Source organism: Indicator indicator, chromosome 34, assembly GCF_027791375.1.
Source record: "Indicator indicator isolate 239-I01 chromosome 34, UM_Iind_1.1, whole genome shotgun sequence".
Taxonomy (NCBI): Eukaryota; Metazoa; Chordata; class Aves; order Piciformes; family Indicatoridae; genus Indicator; species Indicator indicator.
Window position 1 is genome coordinate 4,957,588 of NC_072043.1, and position 9,894 is coordinate 4,967,481.

The window sequence follows — 9,894 nt, forward strand, 5'->3', positions numbered from 1 at the left end:
AAAGCACATTGCCTTTTGACACAGTGATGAACACCACTGCTGGGAAGGCTCTTCACCAGTCAGTCAAGCTGGGAAAGCTCTGGTCCCTTCATCTTCATCACTTTGTCCCAAAGAGAGCAACAATAAGCAAATCTCCATCCTTGCAGAGTTATTCACCTGTTTCAACAGCACTTTTTTTGGAGAGGAGCAACATCCTCTCCCAAGGTCACATCCAGAGGAGCATGGGAGGTAATCTGGGTGAGAAACAGAAGGTGCTTGCAGCCCATTCATGCTGCAGATGAGGGAGGAATTCAGGATTTTTTTTGTTGGTCTGATCAGACAAAAACATCGTCGAGGTCCCTACTGGCGCTGAGCATGCTCCAATTCCCCCAGTGGCCCTGACTGCACAGATAGCATCAAGGCATCTGTCAGGAAGAGAAGATTACCAAGTGCTAATGCTCTAAAAGATCTCAGCTCCCTCAGTGGCTGCAAACCTCGAGAATATCTTGCAGACAAACCATCCAGCAGTGGTTCTGCAACAAACAAGTCCCAGGTGCTATCAGCCATCAGATGGAGGGCACAAGCTGTCAGCCCAGCTCCCTTAGCTGTGCCAGGAGCAGGCACAGGAGGGATGTGCAACTTCACATCCTGATCTTAAATTCTCATGCTCAACTTTGATTGTGATTGTCCCCCAGTGCTCAGCATTGGTGAGGCTGCACCTCGAATACTGGGCTTAGTTTTGGGCCCCTCACTCCAAGAAGGACATTGAGGTGCTGGAGCAGGGCAACAAAGCTGGGGAAGGGTCTGGAGAGCAAGGCTGGTGAGGAGCAGCTGAGGGAACTGGGGGTGTTTAGCCTGGAGAAAAGGAGGCTGAGAGGAGACCTCATTGCTCTCTACAACTCCCTGAAGGAAGGTTGCAATGAGGTGGGAACTGGTCTCTTCTCTATAGTATTAGGAGATGAGAGGAAATGGCCTGAAATTGTGCCAGGGGAGGTTTAGGTTGGAGATTAGGAACAATTTCTTTGCTGCAAGAGTGGTCAGACATTGGAACAGGCTGCCCAGGGAAGTGGTGAAGTCTCCCCCTCTAGAGGTGTTCAGGAAAGTTGTGGCCATGGCACTCTGGGACATGGTTTAATGGTCATGGTGGTGTTGGGCTGATGCTTGGACCTGATGATCTTAGAGATCTTTTCTAAGCAGAACAATTCTGTGACTCTAGGGACTTCCCTGGCTCTTTCTCACTGTCATGTATCCTGATAGCTCCTGAAGGACCCAGAAGTGGCATCACTTCTCTGACGGACATGGCTCAGTGTGGTGTACATCATGGCCTCACAGCAATCAAGTGAAGCTATTAAACAGCCTGCACTTCCCATGAAGCTGACATTTCTAATCCCCACACTGCTTCTCTTTTCTCACACTGGTGGCTGGGGGCCTTTCTCCACTGTGAGGGGCTGTGTCCCCCCCACCTCATCGTTTCTCCAACCTTATTGCTCCCTCCCACTCGCAGCTGAGAATTAAAAACATAATAAAGAACTCTTGAATCAGGGGGGAGGTTAAAAAAAACCCCAAACAACAAAAAACCCAGCAAAAAGCAGATCCCTTGTTTGAGCCTGGGATTCATCTGCCTCTCCCTGTGGAGATAAAGAGGCCCTTTCACCCCAGCAACCAGAAGGTTGAAGCTGGATATGTGGTCACCAGCACGGAGCTGCCAGCCTGGGGGCTGCTGATGGTGACATTTCTCCTTCAGATGAGACAAAAAAACCCCATTGGAGTTGCTGGGGAGACTGCCCCTTCATAAGGCTGCACGCCTGGGAGCGAGCCTCTGTAGCTATGAAACCAGGCCACTGCCTGGACACAGCCCCTTTCTGCAGATTAAGGTTAATAAGAGGCTCCCCCAGCCCACTGTGCCCACCAAGCTCTCCCAGTAGAGAGCAGACTGGTGGGAGGTGGGAGCCCAGCACCTCTCATATCCCCACCGGTGAGCACGATGTGCCCCTGCTTTTGTTCTCAGCTGCTGCCCGGTGCTTTTCATTACATCTAGCCCCTGCTCATGCACACATGGAGGGGGAGAGAGCCCACACAAAGAGAAAGAAAAAAGCTGCTTGCTAGAAACCCAGTAATTACTGGGCTGGGGCTTAGGGATTCCACATGGCAGTGGTTCACACGTACGGCCCCTCTGGGGGCCTGCTCCCCTTCCCATTTCATTATCAGCAAGCTGGGCTGCCAAGGGCAACTTTTGACCCCCACAAAAAGGGGACAGTTGCATTTCTGTTCTTATTTGCCTTGAATACAATTTCACTGCTGCCCCCAAGAAGCCTCAGTGTTCAATCAGGAGAGCACAAGTGCCAGGAGTTGGTTTGTCATCGCAGCAATGCCTGGAAATGTGTGGCCACCACCTATTTTAGCCAGATCTGGAGGTGTTGGATCAACCCTTCAAATGTTTCCTAACCCCACATGTGACTTTTGAAGGCTGTGCTCTCAAGGTGCTTGTGAAGATAAGCAAAATTCTCTGTTTGAGCTTTTATAATGGAGGTAAAATGTAATCCACCTATAAACCACAGAATGGTAGGGGTTGGAAGGGACCTCTGGAGATCATTGAGTCCAACCCCCCTGCCAAGGCAGGTTCACCTGCAGAAGGTCACACAGGAACATGTCCAGGTGGGTTTGGAATGTCTCCAGATATGGAGACTCCACCACCTCTCTGGGAAGTCTGTTCCAGGGCTCCATCACCCTTCAATTAAAGAAGTTTCTTCTCATCTTTAGATGGAACTTCTTATGTTCAAGTTTTTGTCCATTACCCCTTGTGCTGTCATGGGGTACCAGTGAACAAAGCCTGGTCCCATCCTTCTGACACCCACCCTTGAAGTATTGATCAGCACTGATAAGATCCCCCCTCAGGCTGCTCTTTTCCAGGCTAAAAAGCCTTGATACAAGTAAAGCCTTGCAGGACCAAGCCCTGACCTTTTGTACTCACTTGCCCCAGGTAAAGGGTGATTTGCAGGTGTCCTAACACTGCCAAGGTCTGGGTGCTGTGCTAACTCATTCAGGTTGCAGTGAAGCCTAGATTCGTAGAATAGAATCACAGAATGCTTTGGGTTGGAAGGGACCTTGAAGATCATCCAGTTCCAACCCCCTGCCATTGGGCAGGGACACCTCCCACCAGCCCAGGTTGCTCAAAGGCCTCATTCAACTTGGCTTGAACACCTCCAGGGAGGATGCATTCACAGCCTCCCTGGGCAACATGTTCCAGTGTCTCACCACCATTTCTTCCTCATCTCCAGCCTAAATCTCCCCTCTTCCAGCTTCAATCCGTTCCCTCTCACCCTATCACTACAAACCCTTATCAAGACTCAGTCTCAGGTCCAGCACTGGGTTTCCAAACATGCTGAAGGTTGCTTTGGTTCTGTCTCTTAATTCCCACCACTTTTTCTTTCTCTCCTTATTTACTTGTTAAGTTCCATGGGTCTTAATTTCCTGCACCCCAAACCCTGCTGAGAGCAGCCTCTACCTACATGGGATTGCAGGCTGCAGCCCTTCCCTCTTGAGGGAAAGGTCAGGAAGGGAGGTTTAGTGTGCAGAGAAGAAAGGCAGCAGCAGACAGACAGAGAGCACTCATAAAGATCTGGCTGTGAGCCTCTCTGAGAAAATGTCAGGTTGGGGAGGCTCTAATAGCTTTAATCTGCAGTACAAGAGGATTAAAAGACTCGTTCTCAGGGGACAAAAGAGAAAGGAGCAGAGCGGAAGGAGCAGGACAAGGGGAGAATGAAGGCTGCAAGGGGAGGAAGGGAGAAAGTTAAAGAGCTCAGCTATAAAGAGCATCGGGATTTAAAGAGCTCCCTAAGAAATGTGAAGTGGCCTGCAAGGGAAAGGGGCTTTGCTTTTCCTTTTTCACACCAAGCACACACACTTCAGCCATCTTCAACCCAGGCTACCTCTTCTGTTTGGCTTTGTTGATTTTCTGGGGTAAAGGAGTAGGAGGGGGAAACAGAAGGTTAATGAGGCTCTGCCAGATGCAACACTCCAGACAAGTGGTGGGCATTCGGTTTTTTAAACAGTGGTTCATGGGCTTTGATCCTCACCCCTGCTGTCCCTTGTCCTGGAGGGCTGTGGAGGAGCAAAGGGGCCTGGGAACAGGAAGGAAGTGCAGCAAAAAGCAGGATGCTCTCCTCAAGTACTGCTTGAGCAGCCTTTTCAAGGAGGCCAGGAGATGAAGTGAGTGGAACTGAGTGGCTAAGGGAAGAAGGCAACTTTAAATACTTCCCAAAGGAGGAAAACAACTCCAGTGCATCAGCTGCAGGAGATGTCAAGGCCAGCAAGCCACCAGTATGGACAAGCTGCACTCCAAAACAGGAAACTGAAAGCCAGCTTTAAAGGTAGTGCAAGAAACAGAGTTTCTAAGGGCTAGATGCTAACCTCAAATCTAGGCAGGATTGCTCTGCTACATTAACAGGGAGGTCTGGACATACAGACATCAGGACACTGCCAATACTCTCCTCAAAGACACAGGGACTCTTCCTCCACCTGGTAGTAAGGGCATATTTTAGCCTTCAAAAACCTTTCAAGACTCAGAGTGGTTTATGTTGGAAGGGACCTCAGAGATCATCTACTGCAACCTACCTGCTGTGGCCAAGGACACCTCTCAACTAGACTTGGTTGCTCAAGGCCTCATCCAACCTGGCCCTGAACACCTCCAGGGAGGGGGCATCCACAACCACCCTAGGCAGAGTCCAGAGTCTCGTTGCCCTTGTACTGAAGAACTTCTTCCTCAGATCCAGTCTAGCCCTGCTCTCCCTCAGCTCCAAACCATTCCCCCTTGGCCTGTCTCTAGACACCCTCATGAAAAGTCCCTCTGCAGCCTTCCTGTGGGATCCCTTCAGCTATTGGAAAGCAGCTCTAAGGTCCCTCCAGAGTCTTCTCCCCTCCAGGCTGAACACCCCCAGCTCCCTCAGCCTGTCCTCACAGCAGAGCTGCTCCAGCCCTTGGATCATCTTTGTGGCCTCCTCTGGACTCACTCTGTCAGCTCTGAGTCCTTCTCATGCTGGGGACACAAGAACTGGATGCAGTATTTGAGGTGGGGTCTCAGCAGAGCAAAAGGGCAGAATCCAGGGGGCTTGAATTCCCTCCCATAACTCACTCACCAGCCTAAAGCCCTAAGAAAGCAGCAGCTTCCATCAGTCCATTGGGCTAAACAGGACTGCAACACTTGCTCTGATCTTTTTAGTTATTCACATTCCCACTGCTCAGCAGGCTTAAAAGCCAGGAGAGATGCTCCAGGACACCATCAAGCACAATCAAATATCTAAAGCAGGTTCCCTTGACTGTTTTAGCAGCTCAGCAAAGTGCTGGAGGGCTGGCTAGTGCTCTGTGCACAAGCTGTACTCAGAGGGGAAAAAAATAAAAAGCTTTTGTAATATAATAAGCAAGCTCCAGACAGGAATTAGAGGGTAAGATATCCAGTGGAGACAGGGGGCTGGAGGGGCATTAAGGTAGGAAGAATATAATTACCTGCTGTGGACAGCAGCCAGCAGAATGGTATCCATTTAGAAGTGCCCAAATCTGGATTTTACATTTAAACCCAGAAAATGTCAAATCACACCATCCTGATTCCATTCTTCCAGTGTTTGGCTGGAAGGAAAGGTTTCCTGATGGGTTTACATAGAATCATAAAATTGTTTTGGTTGGAAAAGACCTCTAAGATCCAGATTGAGTCCTACCATCAACCTAAGACCACCACAGCCATTAAACCATGTCCCAGAGTGCCATGGCCACACATTTCTTTTACATCTCCAGGGATGGTGACTCCACCACCTCCCTGGGCAGCCTGTTCCAACGCCTCACCACTCTTGCAGCAAAGAAACTGTTCCTAATCTCCAACCTAAACCTCCCCTGACACAATTTCAGGCCATTTCCTCTCATGTTATCACCTGATACTAAGGAGAAGAAACTGACCCCCAACTCACTGCAATCTCCTCTCAGGGAGCTGTAGAGAGCAATGAGGTCTCCCCTCAGCCTCCTCTTCTCCAGACTAAACACTCCCAGTTCCCTCAGCTGCCTCTCCCCAGCCCTGTTCTCCAGACCCTTTCCCAGCTTTGTTGCCCTTCTCTGGAATTGCTCCAGCCCCTCAATGTCCTTCTTGGAGCGAGGGCCCCAAACCTGAACACACTATTTGAGGTGTAGCCTTGCCAATGGCACAACAGGAAAGGTATTCCTCAGCTTCACTTGGGAATGCTGATGGTGTTCAAGGCCAGGCTGGATGAGGCCTTGAGCAATCTGGTCTAGTGGGAGGTGTCCCTGCTCATGGCAAGGGGGTTGGAACTGGATGATCTTTAAGGTCCCTTCCAACCCAAACCACTCTATGAATCCCACTGCCCAGCACTGGAGCTGCTGGTGCTCTGCTCCAAGGCACACATCCCCAAGGCAAGCCCTGCACCTTGCAGCACAGAGAGCTCATCCTCCCCTCCCCCCCCCAAGTCACCCACAGGCAAGAAAGCCAAAGTGAGGCACAAATAAGAACGGCAGGCAAGGAAGGGCAGCCCCCACTTGGATCTGGTATTAATTATCCACTGCTCTGTGGAGATAAATGTTTAATCCTCTGGCTGTTGACCCTGGAAATGGCCCAATCTACCCTGGGGTAGATATTATACAGGAGAACTTGGCTGCAGCTCCCATCCCTGCATCATGTGCTGGACAAATGTTCACTGGCTTGTAGGTAATGGATTTCATAGGCTGTAGAGGATCTTGCTGTGGCAGAGCTAATCCACAATAATACATGACCCAAGCACTCCTTGTATCAGGTTTTAATTCCTCCCTTCTGTTTTGCCTTTTTCCCCCCCCTCTTTCTTTTTCTTCAATGCAATATTTCAAATCTCCTGTGGAGTTTCTCTTTTTCAGTCTTTGCTTACCAGCTTTCCTCCTCCAGGATGGGTGTCAAGGTGAACTTCCTAAGCAGCAGTGCCCAAGGGATGTGCAGATGAGTCTGCACGAGCCCTGCTTCTCCAGGTGTCTTTTCACTTTCTTCCAGCAGAAAGGCCAAAGAATCATAGAGTCATAGAATGGTTTGGGTTGGAAAGGAGCTTGAAGATCATCCAGTTCCAACCCCCCTGCCATGGCCAGGGACACCTCCAACTAGCCCAGATTGCTCAAGGCCTCATCCAACCTGGCCTTGAACACTTCCAGGAAGGGGAAACCCACAAGCAACCTGTTCCAGTGTCCCCCCACTCTCACTGTAAAGAATTTCTTCCTAATTTCCAGTCTAAATCTCCCCTCTTCCAGCTCAAAGCCATCGCCCCATATCCTATCACCACATGCTCTTGTCAAAAGTCCCTCCCCAGTCTTCCTGTAGGATCCCTTCAGGTACTGGAAGTCAGGTCTAAAGACCCCCTGGAGTCTTCTCCTCCTTAGGCTGCACACCCACAGCTCCCTCAGCCTGCACACCCCCAGCTCCCTCAGCCTATCCTCATAGCAGAGCTGCTCCAGGCTTGGATCATCTTTGTGGCCTCCTCTGGACTTACTCTGCCAGCTCTGTGTCCTTATGCTGGGGACATCAGAACTGGAGGCAGTGCTGCAGGTGGGGCCTCAGCAGAGCAGAGGGGCAGAATCCCCTCCCTGTGCTGCTGCTCTCCCTGCTTTGGATGCAGCCCAGCACACAGCTGCCTGCTGGGCTGCCAGGGATCACTGCCAGCTCATGTCCAGATCTCCACATTGCTCCTCTGGTTTCACACTCACTGCAAAGCCTAAATCAAGAAGTTGGCTTGTCAGGGAGCTAGAAGCTGATGCTACCAGAGATGAGAAAACTGTTCCTACTTCTGACCAAGCTACTACAGACTTTGGTCTTTCCCATGCCACTGTGTGCCAGGAGGGCAAACCACCATCTCAGACTCACTGTCACCAGCGCTGCTGCTCCAGCCTGGCAGTTTGGGACACTCGAAGGAGATTCCTGCTCCCCTCTTCCCCACTCTCACTTTGGCTGTCTTGCCTCAACCCTTTCTCAAGGGCAGTGTCTTGGCAAAGGTGAATTTTAACCCCAAACACAGAAACAAGGTTGAAACTGAGTATGGTTGTCCACAGAACAAAAGCCACAAGTGCTTGGGAGCACCACCACCACTTTACTCCCCATTTAACAACAAAACCAAGTTTCCAACACAGTGCTTTTCTACACAGACCTGAACATCTGCACTCACAAGCAGCTGATACAAGGGTTTGAGTACAGGAGATACAACAGGGCATGGTGACACTCCTTTATCCCCCAAACCAAACCTGCAAAACCAAGCTCTGGTTCAACACCACAACCAAATATTTAGCTTATGGTGGTGCCCTGAAGCTCTGGATCACTGCACTCTGCTGTTATAGACACACCAGCAGCCTCTGCTTCCAGGGATCTTGAAGCCTGGGGGAAACTGAGGCAGGGGGGAATGAAATGTGTTCCTTGATGGCACACAGTCAGCAAGGGGTGGGCTGGAAGCAGAACATGTGGCTCCAGTAGGATCCAGAGAGCTGAGAACCCACCTGAATCATGTTCTGCTCCATACAGAAGCCTGCAACTTGTTCCTGAGATCCAGTCTGGCTGCTCTCACCCCCCTCTCCCTTTAGCCAGAGGTGGCTCGAGCCTCCTGCACAAATTCCTGCAGAAAAAGGGGGCTGGCTGGCAACAGACACACACAGAGCGAGTTAGAAGTTGTTTTGTTGCCCTTGTTTGTTTTACCAAAGCAGGGTTTCTAGTCTCAGTCCAAGGGAAATAAAAACTTTCAGCCCACCTGAATGTAGAATTTTGCCTTTGCCACTGTCCTGCTGCATTTAATCCCCAAATTACAGTGAGGCAAAGAACTGGCAGTAGGAAAAAAGCTGAGCTTTTTATTGGATTTTGTATTCCCTAACAACAAGAGAGAGAGAGAGAGGCTCCTTGTTCTTGCACTGTTCCTGGGCAGCTTCACCTCAGCTGTGAGAATGGACTAAGATCCATGAAGGAGAGAATGGTGGGAGTTTGAAGCTTAGCCAGTGAGAGCATGAGAAAGGGCTCTGGCAAGCCTGGTTGCTGCTTTTCCTCACTTTAAGAGAAGAAAGGGAGGTCTGGGGATTAAAACTAAGACTTTGCAATCCAAATTCCTGGGGTTTGTCCCCAACTCTGCTGCTGACTTCAGAGAGTGCAAGTAAATCTGCTTCATCTCCCTGCCCCAGCACCTCCCATGTAAACTGCTGCTGCTTCACCACGTGAGTCTGCAAAGTGCAGGCTCTGAGGTCCCTGTGTAAAAGTGCAGGTGATGGAGACCCCAAGCAGTGAGACCAAGCACAAATGATTGCCCCAGCTCTCAGGCTATGCTCCTTGGAGCCTGCCAGCAGAAATGATTTCCATCACAAGGATTGAATGTTGAGTAACTCACATGATGTCAGAGGTCAGGGTTAAAGGCAGGCTTGCTGGAGCTTCCCAGCAAAGTCTAAGCTTCTTCTTCCAACACCACATCCACTGTAAGGACTGTGCTAGACCTCTGCCCTCACGTGGAACTGGCAGTGCCTAGCTTGCAGTGTATGTTTCTGAATGATCCTTTTCAAGCAGTCTCTTCATAATATCCCTAATCAATGACAGGCTACAATCTTGGAGCTCCAGAGCCAGCAAATTAATGAGGAAGCAACAGCAAGGAAGCACACCAAGAGCATCTGGGAAGCCACCAAGCACAACAGGGCTAAGCTCCATCAGCCCTGGCTGATGGCTGCTCCTCCTGCTGCCTTCTCCTCAAGACAGGTGATTAGTAAATGGAAGTAGTAGGTAAAAGGAGGGAAAACAGGAGCCTGGCAGTGAAGGAGAGAGTGCAGCAGCTACTCCAAGGAGAGGATATGTGGGAGTCCTGCTTCCCAGCCTGCTGCTTGGCCATTGGGGATTATCCCATATGAAGCATTCTCCACCTTTTTTGCCTACTCCACTCT